The sequence below is a fragment of the Anolis sagrei genome, chromosome 4 (genome assembly GCF_037176765.1).
Source record: "Anolis sagrei isolate rAnoSag1 chromosome 4, rAnoSag1.mat, whole genome shotgun sequence".
In the NCBI taxonomy this organism is placed as follows: Eukaryota; Metazoa; Chordata; class Lepidosauria; order Squamata; family Dactyloidae; genus Anolis; species Anolis sagrei.
The window spans coordinates 249,759-260,356 of NC_090024.1; the positions used below are offsets into that span (position 1 = coordinate 249,759).

Consider the following 10,598-nt stretch of genomic DNA (forward strand, 5'->3'; position numbering starts at 1 on the left):
CAGCAATGTGTGGCAGGGGACAGCTAGTACATAATAAATAAATAAAAAACAGGGGAATCCCAGAGAGAGAGTCCTGGAGCTGGAAGAGACCTGGCGGTCCACCACCCAGCCCAACCCCCTTCTGCCCAGAAGCAGGGAAATCTCTTTCAAAGCACCCCTGACAGATGGCCACCCAGCCTCAAAGCCTCCCTCCACCACACTCCGTCCGGGGCAGAGAGTTCCCCTGCTGAACAGCATTCTCGCTCTTCCAGTAAGGAGGTTCTTCCTCATGTTCAGATGGGATCACCTTCCCTTCCTTTCCTTTGAAGCCACGGTTCCCTTGTGTCCTGGTCTCTTTCCAGGGCAGGGAACACCAGCCTGCCCGCCCCCTCCCCGCTCTCAACCCCTGCCCCCCTGTCTCCTCTCTCTCAGCCTTCTCTTCTACAGGCTCCACATGCCCCCAGGCAGGAAGCAGCCAGGACTTGAAGCTGCGAGGCGTTTCAGTGCCAATCCAGGTGACCAATGGCAACATTCACACCTGCCTCTGGCAGACAAGAGCTCTTTCTCTCAGCCTGGGCATCATCCCCCATACACACACACACCCCTCTGAGACCTCCCACCCTCTGAGGAGGCCTGCCAGGGATGTGGGAGAAAGGTTAGGAGGGAGTGCTTCTGGAAGAGGGAGTGCAAGGCAGCGAGCCCTATGGAGGCCTCCCCCGCAACCCAGCCTTCCCCATGTTGTTATGACAGAACCAGCCAGGCTACAAGGGCGACGATGGGCCCAGGGGCAGGCCGGACCCGAGCGAGGCGCCTTCTACTCTGAGTGAAGCTCTGTCCACACTCCAAGCATTCATAAGGTCTTTCCCTCAGTGTGGGTCCTTTCATGATTATTTAGATGAGAACTCTGAGTGAACCTCTGTCCACATTCCAGGCATTTATAAGGTTTCTCCCCAGTGTGTGTCCTTTCATGTGCACGTAGAGCTGAAATCTGAGCAAAGCTTTGTCCACATTCCTGGCATTTATAGGGTTTCTCCCCAGTGTGAATCCTTTGATGTCTATGTAGACTTGAATTATGAGTGAAGCTTTGACCACATTCCAGGCATTTATAAGCTTTCTCCCAGTGGGAATCCTTTGATGTCTATGTAGACTTCAATTATGAGTCAACCTCTGTCCATATTTCAGGCATGTATAGGGTTTCTCCCCAGTGTGTGTCCTTCCATGTGAACGTAGATCTGAACTATGAGCAAAGCTCTGTCCAAATTCCAGGCATGTATAGGGTTTCTCCCCAGTGTGTATCCTTTGATGTGTCCATAGATTTGAACTCTGAGTGAAGTTCTGACCACATTCCAAGCATTTATAAGGTTTCCCCCCAGTGTTAGTCTTTTGATTTCCATGTAGATGGCCACTCACAGTGAAGATCTGTCCACATTCCAGGGATTTATAAGGTTTCTACCCAATGTGAATCCTTTGATGTTTACGTAGATTTGAATTATAACTGTACACCTGTCCACATTCCAGGAATGTATAGGGTTTCTCCCCAGTGTGTCCTTTCATGTGAATGTAGACCTGAAATCTGAGCAAAGCTCTGTGCACATTCCAGGTATTTATGGGGATTCTCCCCAGTGTGAGTCCTTTCATGATTATTTAGATGAGAACTCTGAGTGAACCTCTGTCCACACTCCAGGCATTTATAGGGTTTCTCCCCAGTGTGTGTCCTTTCATGTGCACGTAGAGCTGAAATCTGAGCAAAGCTATATCCACATTCTTGGCATTTAAAGGGTTTCTCCCCAGTGTGAATCCTTTGATGTGTACGTAGATTTGAACTCTGAGTGAACCTCTGTCCACATTCCAGGCATTTATAAGGTTTCTCCCCAGTGTGAGTATTTTGATGTCTATGTAGATGGCCACTCACAGTGAAGCTCTGTCCACATTCCAGGCACTTATAGGGTTTCTCCCCAGTGTGTATCCTTTCATGTGAACGTAGACTTGAATTATGAGCAAAGCTTTGTCCACATTCATGACATTTATAGGGTTTCTCCCCAATGTGAATCCTTTGATGTGTACGTAGATTTGAACTCTGAGTGAAGCTCTGTCCACATTCCAGGCATTTATAAGGTTTCTCCCCAGTGTGAGTCTTTTGATGTTTATGTAGATGGCCACTCACAGTGAAGCTCTGTCCACATTCCAGGCACTTATAGGGTTTCTCCCCAGTGTGAGTCCTTTCATGTGAACGTAGATCTGAACTATGAGCAAAGCACTGTCCACACTCCAGGCATTTATAGGGTTTCTCCCCAGTGTGTGTCCTTTCATGTGAACGTAGACCTGAAATCTGAGCAAATCTCTGTCCACATTCCTGGCAATTATAGGGTTTCTCCCCAGTGTGTGTCCTTTCATGTTTATGTAGACTCGAATTACGAGTGAAACTCTGTCCACATTCCTGGCATGTATAGGGTTTCTCCCCAGTGTGAGTTCTTTCATGTGAACGTAGATCTGAACTATGAGCAAAGTTCTGTCCACACTCCAGGCATTTATAGGGTTTCTCTCCTGTGTGAGTCCTTTGATGTGAACGCAGATTTGAACTCTCAGTGAAGCTCTGACCACACTCCAGGCATTTATAAGGTTTCTCCCCAGTGTGAGTCCTTTTATGTGAATGCAAACTTGAAATCTGAGTGAAGCTCTGTCCACACTCCAGGCATTTATAGGGTTTCTCACCTGTATGAGTCCTTTGATGTCTATGTAGATTGGAATTACGAGCGAAAGTCTGTCCACATTCCAGGCATGTATAGGGTTTCTGCCCAGTGTGAGTCCTTTCATGTGAATGTAGATGGGAACGACGAACAAAGCTCTGTCCACACTCCAGGCAGGAATAGGGTTTCTCCCCAGTGTGAGTCTTTACATGTTGCTGCAGATTATGCCTCCGAGTGAAGCTCTTTCCACACTCCAGGCACTTAGACGCTTTCTCCTCCATGTCAAGGTGTTTAATTCCAATACAGAGACTTGACTCTTCTTTATTCCTTTGTTATCTGTAAGTGAAGTCAAGAATTCAGCAAGATCATCGCCTCGAGAGGATGTCTTCTCCCTGTATTATTGGTTTCCTTACTGCATCCAAGAGGTCGCTCCAAAGAGTCCTCACTTCCCTGGTGAAGAAAGAAGAGAAAGATCAAGGATGGAAGCCAGAGACCTTCTCTACCTCCAAGATTTCCCCCTTCCCCTTCATGGGTCACGTTGAGAATGGAAATACCAAGAAATGCAGACACTGGGGCCTCACGCACATATCCAGAGACCAGCCGTGGGAATCAATGGTTCTTTGAAAAGAAGGGAATGAATTCAGAAGAAGAGAGGGATGGAGGAAGAGAAAAAGGAACGAGAGAAGGAAAAATGGGGAAATCCTAATTCTGGAGCATCATATTGATTTTATTGGGATGAAGAGAAATGTGGGAAAGGAATGGAAGGCAGGCCGGCCGGGAGAAAGGAGCGGTCCTTGGCAAGACTCAAGGGCACCGTTCGCTGGATCACGCGTGTCCCTGAATGACCAGGAATGGGCTCAATGCTCAGAAGGGACACCAAGATGGCTGTGCTGCCTCCCTTCCCATCAGGAGCCCCAGGTCTGCTTTCTGAGCATCCCAAATTAGATGGGGTGTTGTAGGTTTTTCGGGTTGTATGGCCACATTCTAGAAGCATTTTCTCCTGACGTTTCACCTGCATCTGTGGCAGGCTTCCTCAGAGGTTGAGAGGTTTGATAAATCAAGGTGGCCAACTGAAACTGTCAGGAGTCAATTTCTGACGGCATGAAGACATCACAATACAATACAATTGTTTGGTTGCTCCTGACACGATAAATAAATGAAGTGACCAATGCAATAAATCCCAACCTGGGAAGAAAGGGCATCTACTCTGAGCAACGCCCCAATAAAAGCCACCTCATCCATGCCCAATTAAGCATATGCAAAACAGCCTGAAAAGGGGAAAGTCCTGGGAAGTGGGATTTAGATAAGAGAACAGTTTTTGTTTGAACTTCAAAGGAAAACGACGGGAGAGACTGTCAAGGAGTCAATGAAAGGACCAACTTGTGAGGATCGGCCAGTGATTGGGGCTTGAGGACTATTCCCTCCCCAATGAGGGAGGAAACCGTAGTATTTAATTTCCAGATTTATAGATACAAACTGAAACTCAACACAGAATTGACGCCAAACATGACCCCCCCCCCCCCCCATAAGAGATTGTAACTTATAGTTTTGCTAAGGGCAAGGACGCCAGGCTGGATAATAAGGGTTAAGCCTTGGTCAATTTGGTGTGTATCATTTGATCAAGGCTTTGTGCCCTATTTTCATATGTTTACAGCAGAGAGTAACCAATTTATTACTGAAAATCATGCCACAAAAGTATCTGAATTTTCCCACCGGAGGCACACCTGGGCTCCTGAGGGTCCCCCACCTCACAAACAAGGGACTCTCTTTCCCCCTCATGGAAATATTTCCCTTTATGGACCTTCCTATGAGTAATATAAACTATGGACACTGGGGGAAGGTCGTTGGGTTTACTCTCTGTGTTATGACTTCTATATTTTCATATTTTCTCCTGTATTTCTATATTTCCCTTCATGTATTTGATCTTCTTTTCTTATGTCACAGGGTTCCGTCCTGGGCCCGGTCCTGATCAGGATCTTTATTAATGACTTAGATGAAGGGCGAGAAGGCAGGATCATCAAGTTTGCAGACAACATCAAATTGGGAGGGAGAGCCAATACTCCAGAGGACAGGAGCAGAATTCAAGACGATCTTGACAGATTAGAGAGATGAAGGGCCAAAACTCACACAATGAAGTTCAACAGGGACAAATGCAAGATACTCCACTTAGGCATAAAAAACGAAATGCAAAGAGACAGAATGGGGGACGATGAGGCCTGGCTTGAGATCTTGGGGTCCTCGTGGGGAGGAAGGTGAACATGAGCCAACAATGTGATGTGGCGGCAAAAAAAGCCAATGGGGTTTTGGCCTGCATCAAGAGGAGCATAGTGTCTAGATCCAGGGAAGTCATGCTCCCCATGCTCTATTCTGCCTGGAATATTGTGTCCACTAGGTTCTTGTAGGTTTTTTCGTGCTATAGGGCCATGTTCTAGAGGCATTATTATTGTGTCCAATTCTGGGCACCACAATTCAAGAGAGATATTGACTCTAAGCTGGAATGTGTCCAGAGGAGGGCGACTCAAATGATCAAGGGTCTAGAGAACAAGTCCTATGAGGAGCGGCTTAGGGAACTGGGCATGTTTAGCCTGAAGAAGAGCCGCTCCTCATGGGGCTTGTTCTCCAGACCCTTGATCATTTGAGTCTCCTTCCTCTGGACACATTCCAGCTCAGAGTCAACCTCTCCCTTCCGTTGTGCTGTCCAGAAGTGGACACGCTGTGATTCCAGGTAACGTGGTTTAACCAAGGCAGAATAGAGCAGGGGGAGCAGGACTTCCCGGGATATCTAGGCACAACCATTCAGGCTGTCCACAATCACACTCCTGTTTTTGCAGGCCCAAATCCCATTGGCTTTTTTAGCGGCATCACATTGTTGGCCACGTGGACAATTTCAACAGGAAGGAAGGAACCACGCAAATAAACACAATCTGGCTCCTAGTAGTAAAAACAAACAAAGTGTAAAATCAGGACAGAAAGCGTTTTTGCCGATGTATTGTCAAAGGCTTTCATGGCCGGAATCACTGGGTTGTTGTAGGTTTTTTCGGGCTATATGGCCATGTTCTAGAGGCATTTCCTCCTGACGTTTCGCCTGCATCTATGGCAAGCATCCCTACAACAACCCACTGTTTTTGCCGAGTTTTAAACACTTTGTTTGTGTATTTCAATACATTACAACCGTACCCTTGGTTCGCTTCTGACACAGTAAATAAAAATAAATGATAGTAAATGAAGAACAACACTCTGGAAACAGGGGAATTGCAGACATGAAACAATCAGGGCCAGCTAACACCTTCCAACAAAGGACACCCCCCCCCAGGCAGGAAGCAGCCAGGCTTTGAAGCTGCAAGGGCATTCAATGTTTATGAAGGGGGCCAATGGCAACATCCACGCTTGCCTCCGACAGACAAGAGTTTATTTATTTATTTATTTATTTTATTTGGGGTTCTTTTACCCCGCCTTTCTTCTCACCCCGAAGGGGACTCAGGGCGGCTTACAGAGGCAAAGGCACAATTTGATGCCTGCATCATAAAAACAATCATACACAAAATCACATCAATTCACAATTCACACTAGTTCATGCATTATATCAATAAAATCAATAAAACCAATACAAACCCAATTCCTCCTCTTACATGGTCAGTGATCGCTAACTCATAGTTCTAGTTTTCCGTTCCACTTCCTCAATCCTGTTGGTCTTACTCGCCTGGTTGTCTGATTTAATTGCCTGGTTGCCCAAAGGCCTGGTCCCACATCCACGTCTTTACTTTCCTCCTGACGGAGAGGAGGGATATCGATGACCTGATTTCCCCCGGGAGAGAGTTCCACGGGTGAGGGGCCACCACTGAGAAAGCCCTGCTCCTCCTCCCCACCAGCCTCACTTGTGATAGAGGCGGGGTCGAGAGCAGGGCCCCTCCAGATGATCTCAAACTCTGGGGTGGGACGTAGAGGGAGATCCGTTCGGACAGATACACTGGACCGGAACCGTACAGGGTTTTGTAGGTCAAGACCAGCACCTTGAATTGTGGTAGGAACTGAACCGGCAGCCAGTGGAGCGGAGTTCTTCTGGCCAAAGGATGACAGCCGGGACCCTGTAAGGGAGTGATTCTTGGCCCTCTTCCTCGTTCCCAGGAGGCCTCCCTCTCTGCCTCTGAGGAGCCCATAGGCTTGCCCGCCTGCCTGCCAGGTGCCTCCCTTCCTCCTCTCAGGTTCTGTGTGGGGGGAAGGTCAGGAGAGAGTGCCACCCCCTTCCCTTGTCTGGAAGATGTCCAGGCAGGGAGGGAGGGAGGGGGGCACTCACGGAGACCCACCCTGAGGGATTCCGGCCAGGAAAGCCTGCCTGCCTTTCCCCGGGGGTCGAGGATCGGGACAGGGTGGCCCCCCTCGGAGAGGAGGAGGGAGGGAGGCCGAGGGGGGGGGGCTTCCCCGCTTCTATCTTTCTTTCTTTCCGGGCTGAGGCGGGGGTGCTCCTCCTCCCCCTCCCCCTTCTCCTCTTTGGCGGAGAAGCAGTTCCACACAAGGCAGGCAATGCGGAGGGGACACTCCCCCCTCCCTCCCTCCCTCCGCTCACCTCAGCCTCTCTCTCTCTCTCTCTCTCTTCCTCCTCCTCCTCCCAAAGGGGAAGGGGGCGGGGCCTGAGGGACTGCTCTGGCTGAGTGGGGGCTCCTCATTTGCATGTTTAAAGGGGAAGCGGCGGCACAAGCAGGGAGGGGGGGACGGAGGGAGGGGGACTCGGCGGGCGGCAGGGGGCGCTCCAGGCACGGCGTCACGCGGGGGGAGGGGGGGGAGGGGGCTGTGGGAGGCCCCCCCACCCTCCTCCTCCTCCCTGGCCTGCCCCCCCCTTCCCGGCTCCCCCCCTCCTGCCCCCCCTTCTTTCCCCTCGGCTTCCCTCGCCCCCAAAGGTGTATGGCTGCTCTGTGATACGCCCAAAGAACACCCAGGATGGGGGTACTGCTGCCCCCCACGTGTGTGTCTCCCCCCCAGTGTCCACTCTGGCCGGAGGAATGGGGCCAAGGGGGAGCTGGAGCAGGACAGGGAGGAGGAGGAGGAGGAGCCCAGGAGGGGACCCCTCAGGGGAGGGAGGGAGGACCCCCCCCCAGGCATGTAGCCAGGGGGGGGGCTCGGGGGGCTTCAGCCCCCCCCGAAATTCTCACGGTGGTTCGCGAAAAGGCCTTACTGGTGCATTATTTAAACTGTTATGTTTATTAATATAATGATTTGATCACCATTCTCAATATATCCCATATGTATGGGGGTATTGGGGTAATGATACAAAAGGTTTGCTAGGCTAGACCCTCTTTCACTCAGACTCAGCCCCCCCCCGAAACTCAGCCCCCCCCCGAAACCCCCCCTGAAATTTTTTTAGCCCCCCCCGAAATGAAATCCTGGCTACGGGCCTGCCCCCCCCCCAGGGCTGCCCTCAGGAAGGACTGGGCAGAGGGTCCAAGGGGAGGCCCAGCCCCCCTTCTGGAGCAGCCCGTGGAGGACCCTGGCCCCCTTCTTCTTTCCCCTCCCTGCCTGCCTGCCTCCCTTTCTTGCCCTTGGAGGATTGCGCACTCACTAGATGGCCACCCAGCCTCTGCTTAAAAGCTTCCAAAGAAGGAGCCTCCACCACACTCCCTCCGGGGCAGAGAGTTCCACTGCTGAACGGCTCTCACAGTCAGGAAGTTCTTCCTCAGGTTCAGGTGGAATCTCCTCTCTTGGAGTTTGAAGCCATGGCTCCATTGCGTCCTAGTCTCCAGGGAAGTTGTTGTATGCCTTGGGTCACTTCTGACATATGGTGACCCCAAATCCTAGAAGAGTGGGAAGAGACCCCCTCCTGGGCCATCCTCCAGCCCAGCCCCCTCCCCCCACAGATGGCCACCCAGCCTCTGTTTCAAAGCTTCCCAAGAAGGAGCCTCCTTCCACCACACTCCCTCCGGGCCAGGCAGAGAGTTCCACTGCTGAAGGGCTCTCTCTCACACACTCAGGAAGTTCTTCCTCAGGTTCAGCAGGAATCTCCTCTCTTGTAAAAAAAGGTAAAGGTAGTCCCCTGACATAAAGTCCAGTCACGCCTGACTCTGGGGGATGGTGCTCATCTCCATTTCTAAGCCCAAGAGCCAGCGTTGTCCGTAGACACCTCCAAAGTCATGTGGCCGGCATGACTGCATGGAGCGCCATTACCTTTCCACCAGAGCAGTACCTATTGAGCTACTCACATTTGCATGTTTTCGAACTGCTAGGTTGGCAGAAGCTAGGGCTGACAGTGGAAGCTCACACCGCTCCCCAGAATTGAACCTGCGACCTTTCGATCAACAAGCTCAGCAGCTCAGTGCTTTAACCCACTGCGCCACCGGGGGCCCCTTATAATATAATATATAATAATATAATATAATATACAATATACATCATCAGAGAATCCTAGAATCCTAGAGTTGGAAGAGACCTGGGGGGCCATCCTCCAATCCAACCCCCTTCTGCCAAGAAGCAGGAATATTGCATTCAAATCACCCCTGACAGATGGCCATCCAGCCTCTGCTTAAAAGCTTCCAAAGAAGGAGCCTCCACCACACTCCCTCCGGGGCAGAGAGTTCCACTGCTGAACGGCTCTCCTTACAGTCAGGAAGTTCTTCCTAATGTTCAGATGGAATCTCCTCTCTTGTAGTTTGAAGCCATTGTTCCTTTGCGTCCTAGTCTCCAAGGAAGCAGAAAACAAGCTTGCTCCCTCCTCCTCCTCCCTGTGGCTTCCTCTCACATATTTATACATGGCTCTCATCATATCTCCTCTCAGCCTTCTCTTCTTCAGGCTAAACATGCCCAGTTCCCTAAGCCGCTCCTCATAGGGCTTGTTCTCCAGACCCTTGATCATTTGAGTCGCCCTCCTCTGGACACATTCCAGCTTAGAGTCAAACTCTCTCTTGAATTGTGGTGCCCAGAATTGGACACAATATTCCAGGTAACGTGGTCTCCCCAAAGCGGAAGAGCGCATGGGGAGCAGGACTTCTTCCCTGGATCTAGACTGGGCATCCTCCAACTGGGGCCCTCCAGCTGTTTCAGCCTCCAGCTCCCAGAAGGCCTAACAAGCTTGTTCAATTACCAGGAATTCTGGGAGTTGGAGGCCCAAACAGGGTGCCTGGCCTAGGCACTGGGCTCCTCTTGAGGCAGGCCAACATCCCCTGGGCTTGTTTTGCCGCCACATCTCATCCCTGGCTCATGTCTGACTTGAGCAAACCATGGAGGTGAAATCCACTCTGGAGGAATTATGAGGGGAGGGGGCCCTCGACTGAAGCTTGATCCCAATCCCCGTTCCCACCACAAGCCCAATTCCGCAGGGACAGAAAGGGAGGTGGGGTACGATGTCCTTGGGCCCAGGCAGCTGGACTCACTGGACTTCAATGCACCCCTGAATCGGATGCGCAGCTGGACTCCCAAAGCTCTGAAGCCCAAAAGGCCTTTGCTGCTGACGGCCACGCACACTGGCCACAGGGGCCCCTAGGAAGGCATGTTGCGCTGAGTCAATTTGTTGCACAGTAGCAATGTCCAGTATGCCCAAAAATAAACCCAATGCCAGAGACACAGACCAGTCAGAAGAAACAAAACAGTAGAACTTTACTCTTGGATGCAGAGTTGAAAAATAAAACAGTTTGGCACACTTACATAGTCACTGTAAGTAATACAGAATAAATCTTCTGTGTCATAAATCATAGAGCATAACAAAATAAAACATGGTTACTTCACCATAGCATAAGTTTCTTGCTTCTTCTCTCCAGCAATTCAAACTTCCAACTGCCAGCCGTCTGCACAAGCCTCAAATTGTTACAATTTAAGAGGTGTGGCCTAGCTGAGCTGAGCTAGCATTCTGCAGCTGTAGTTAATCATTAACAAGGCTTTTCTGCAAGATTTCCTTTAACACACACACACTGGACTTAAAGCAATATACCGTAATAAGGCACCCCCCCC

The 10,598-nt window shown here is 50.5% G+C and overlaps 1 pseudogene; it reads right to left on the minus strand.

Annotated features, from left to right (window-relative positions):
- Nucleotides 1-1,559: 1,559 nt before the first annotated feature.
- On the minus strand, nt 1,560-7,281 carry LOC137096888 (zinc finger protein 135-like; annotated as a pseudogene).
- Nucleotides 7,282-10,598: the final 3,317 nt, after the last annotated feature.